The 4,606-nt window shown below is 44.1% G+C and overlaps 1 long non-coding RNA gene across 1 annotated transcript; it reads right to left on the bottom strand.

The window, feature by feature from the left end:
- Positions 1-945: 945 nt before the first annotated feature.
- Positions 946-4,105, bottom strand: LOC129163361 (uncharacterized). The gene is made up of 3 exons (XR_008563231.2): positions 3,530-4,105; positions 2,029-2,203; positions 946-1,952 (listed from the first exon to the last, which is right to left on the bottom strand). It is a non-coding gene; the product is annotated as an uncharacterized lncRNA (long non-coding RNA).
- Between the last annotated feature and the right edge of the window lie 501 nt (positions 4,106-4,606).

Consider the following 4,606-nt stretch of genomic DNA (forward strand, 5'->3'; position numbering starts at 1 on the left):
CTCACAAGGACACAGCAAAGATGGCGTTTTCATAAATAACATTAAAATGGTCAGGACCTGCTGGTTCTTTATTGACTTAAGCCTCATTTACACAGAGTGTGGTAAGGAGGAGGATTGGAATCCGTAGCAACTTCTGCAAAGACCAAAAATCCTTGAGCCCAAACAGAGCATTCACGCAGGCTGTGGTGCGGAACAGATATGGATACGGAGCGGCGAGATCTTTTGTTTTTTTTTTTCTGGATGCTGCACGTGGATCGTCATGAAGGGGAAGATATTACATGAGCCAGACAGGAAGGGAGGCACGTGGCAGCAAGGTGCTGCATCATTTTGTTGGCTTCTTTTGTTATTAATGATGAGTTTGTATAAGATGATGAGTGTGGCTTTTGTTTACCAACTCCTCTATACACAACGGTCCTTCATTAGCTCCTTTCAGTGTGGGCCCCTGTGCCATTCAGTCACGGTTTCAAAGTTTAACCACAGAAACCATGCTGTGGCTTGAGAGTAACCATCCTGATCTTTTGTCGCTCACCTCACAGACCTGAAGGATTCCAGAAAGAATACCTTACTCCACCTGAATGGACCGATCTTCCTGTGGAGCACTTCTGTCTGGGGTCAGTAATTTGAGTTTTCATTATCCAGTCATGACAGATGCACCACCAGAAAACCACTGGGTGTCACGAGCGCAGGTGAAGTGAGCGGAGGTGAGGATCCAATTGCAGGGGAGGAAGGCAGGCAGGCAAACAGACAGGAATGCTTTAGGAAGGTTTCACACACACACACACACACACACACACACACACACACACACACACACACACACACACACACAGAGTTAGTCTCAACATGATGACACGCTGCCATGAAGGACAACACACTTCTCTTTTTACAGTAACAGTAACATTTTTATTGGTTGCTTTCATGCAACAGTCAACTCAAACTCCACATTTCCAAAACACACAGGTCTAAGCAGCAGCACTCGAGGTCAAAGCAACACCTTTTGTTTTTCAAAATGCTCTAACTGTGCCAAAACATTTAACATGTGACAAAAAGCAAATCTTTCCTTCAAACAACACATGTTGCAATGAGCTCTTCCATTCAGCCATTACACAACGGACAACGAAATACCAAACACAGAACTCAGTGTGAGTCAGAGCACCATTGTATCCTGTCACAAAGCTTTTATAGCGGTGCCATTTATCATCTTTCTACACAGAATCAAGACTCAAAAATGCTTTGAGGCAGTTTTTATTGATTCCATTCTTTTTTGCAAACTGCGTGTCACAACCACATTTTCCAGCACCCCTCCAGCCGCAGATCGGCCAACAGGAACTCCATCCCCCATCAACCTCAGTGCGCCACGCAGCAACCACATTGTCACCCCTAGAACCAATCAGTCTCCACTCAGTCGTTGTTTTAATTTAGCATCCAAGCTCTCCCAGCCAACCTTCTCCTGACCAGTGAGTCAGCATTATTTTCTTCCCAGAACATCTATGCGCTCCCGTTTCCCTTCACGAGCTGTTCAGGTGTTCCTAGAATCCTCTTCTGCATCTGGGTCACATTGCACGCTACGGCTGAACTCCTTGCTCATTCAGTTTGTTATAGTGAACCTGACACTGTGTAAAAACTGAAATACAGTATTTATCACAGACAATATACCAAACCTCTGCCACAGTGTAAGAAATTAGGAAATGAAATATTTGACAGTAGACAATAAGTCCTGCAGACTGGTTTCTAATTTGTGCAGCTATCATCCATCCATTCAGTAACCTCCAGAACGTTTCACCAGGACAATTATTAGTACAAATTTAAATTTTAGTTGTATAAGGAACCTGTGGGTGTGTTTCTACTCCCTCCTTGTTCTGCTCTACAGATCCAAATAAACACAAATACGAGGATGATTAGTAATTTGGTCCAGAGGTTCCCTAAATCACTGATAACATGTCTGTATGTTCCTGAAACACACAAAACACATTTTCACAGTCAGACCTCCAGTTTTACTGCATTTTACACTTTTCTTTGAGATGATACCTCTCTTCCTGTCGTTTGTTTTTCCAGAGAACAAAGCATCTCCTCTGTGCTTCACGAGGTCATTGTATTGGAGTCGCAGTCCCTCTTCGGGTCACGGGCCAGTCCACTTCACGCTGAGGCCCTCATGTGACTGAAGCCTGTTGTTTTGGGGTCCAGCAGCGCTGGTCCTCGAGTACTGAAATGGTGACAACTGGATGTGTAAGAAAGGAACAAAAAGACCACATGCCAAGTGCTGTTCACTTCTCATTTATTAATGGTTGCCATGCCAACTCCAAAGCAGCATAATATTATTTTCTGATCACATTTATTCTGGTGTTTCTGGCTCGTCAGTCTGAGGCTGATTGTGCAGCAGCGTGTGGATCATCTGCTGGCTAACAGGCCCAGAATATCAGCCATGGCTCTGGAATGACTTCAGCTTTACTCTCTGATCACAACAGCATGTGGGTGTGAGTTATGAGCTCAGCTCAAAAAGAACTGAAGACAACAGGAAGATCTGGCCTATGGAAGTATTACACCATACCTTTTCCTTGGAGCAGAATCCGACCACGTTGGCTTCACTTGCCTTAAGTTCTCCTAATATGTGGTTTGAAATGTCTGAGCTGGACACCGGCCCTTCTGCTTTGACCACTTGTGGGTGTGAACAGGCGTCAGTTGACTGCACTGATAACACCTGCCGTGACCATGGACACATAAAACTGACACAGGATGGGTTGACATGTGCTATTCATCTCTCCTGACACGTGTAACCACACGTGCTGCTCTCCTGCTCATGATATAGTGCTATAATTGTAGACATTTAACTCCACCACAGAGCTTTTGTCTGAAGCTTCCGAGCTGCAAACTCTCAGCTGAAACAATCTCTTTTCTCCCTCTCTTGTTCCCTTTGTGCCAACAACCAGAATCTTTTATTTGACCTGTTGCTAAATCTTCCTCCTTGCTTTCAGTTGTGTGACTCCGTTGTGAGCCAGGTTTACAGAGATGCTAGTACTCTAATTCTGCTTCTTATGAGGCATGACTACCATGACCCTGAGCAGTGACTAAACCAGCATGTCCCTTCCTACAACAGGAAATTCCGTCACCCGCAATTTGCCAACCGATACAGAGCCCCTGGCTCCAATCACTGACCATCATCTTTGCAGATTGAGTTCTGTTAAACATGGCAGAAGAGAGAGAGTTTATAACGGCGTGTAGGTAATCCCGCAAGAGCTGCAACACAAAAGCCAGCGGAGCCAGCTGTGTCAGCAAAAGCATTTTTAAGTGAGAAATAGTTGGATTTATGCAGCAGCAAAATGATTTCAGGTTTCAAAGACAAGCTTCCCTTTCTTAGCTTTTAGTGTCTGCTAATTCACACGGACAGTACTTGGAAGAACTTTTTTTCGCAGTTCATCTCTGTTTCCTGTGATTAGTAAGCTCGTATCATACATTTATTCAGTGATCCCTCGCATATCTGATACATTTCTATTAGAAAAATAAATAACACATTTTAAAATATTTAGGTTACCTTCACTCAAAAGGTGTATTTTCTTTCATTCTTGCAGAATAAAGATGATTTAAAGGTCAATTTCACTGAATTTTTTTAAAATCTCATCTTCTTCCATCTATCTGGGTCCGGGTCGTGGAGGCAGCATCCCAACTAGGGACATCCAGTTGGGAAGGTCCAAGACTCTCCCCGGCCACTTCCACCAGCTCCTCCAGTAGGACCTCAAGGCGTTCCTGGGACAGTTCGGAGATACTTTCTTCAACGTTTCCTGGGTCGACCAGGGGGCATCCTGCCAGCAGGACAAGCCCAAAACACCTCCCTGGAGAGGCGTCCAGGAGGCATCCTAACAAGATGCCCAAACCATCTCAACTGACTCCTCTTTATATGGAGGAGCAAATCGCTCTCAAATGGACATGCATGTACTGTATGAACATGCTGTCACGACGCGCTGGTGAGTGGAGCGGAGGTGAGGATCCAAATGCTGGGGAGGGATCAGGCAGGCAGACAAACTGGAAAACTTAAAAGGTTTTTAATGATCACAGGACATGGAAACAATGAGGCAACAAGAGACACAGAACTGGAGGGGTTTAAATACAGGAGGGCTGGGAGCTTGGGTGATTGGGAAACAAGAGGCAGGTGGGAGCAATCAACAGAGACACAGGCTGAACCAAATGGGGAGACAGGACAGGGTGTGACACATGCCTGCTTGTATGTTGTGTGATGTCAACATGCACAGACTTTGTGAAATTTATCTAACTCATTCACGTTTTGTGCATAATTACAGTGAAACATGAACAAGGCTGCAAGAGAAAGCGTTTCAGTTGTATCAATAGGAAAAAAACCACCTCCTGTAATATTTTAGAAGTTTGATCCTATTTACTTTTGTTGTTGTTGTTGTTAAAGGCAAATAAAATGAAAGGTTTATCATGGTGGGAATGATTCTCTAAATTCTTCATGTGAACTGTAATTCTTTCTTTAATGATGTGATGCCTTCCAGGAGCAGCGGGTAAAGTAAAAATGGTGCAAAAATTAAAAGAAGAAATTCTAAACTTTCCATTGTGTGATCTCGTTTATTCTCTGTGCTGCTTCACTGGAACG

This window comes from Nothobranchius furzeri, chromosome 5 (assembly GCF_043380555.1).
Source record: "Nothobranchius furzeri strain GRZ-AD chromosome 5, NfurGRZ-RIMD1, whole genome shotgun sequence".
In the NCBI taxonomy this organism is placed as follows: Eukaryota; Metazoa; Chordata; class Actinopteri; order Cyprinodontiformes; family Nothobranchiidae; genus Nothobranchius; species Nothobranchius furzeri.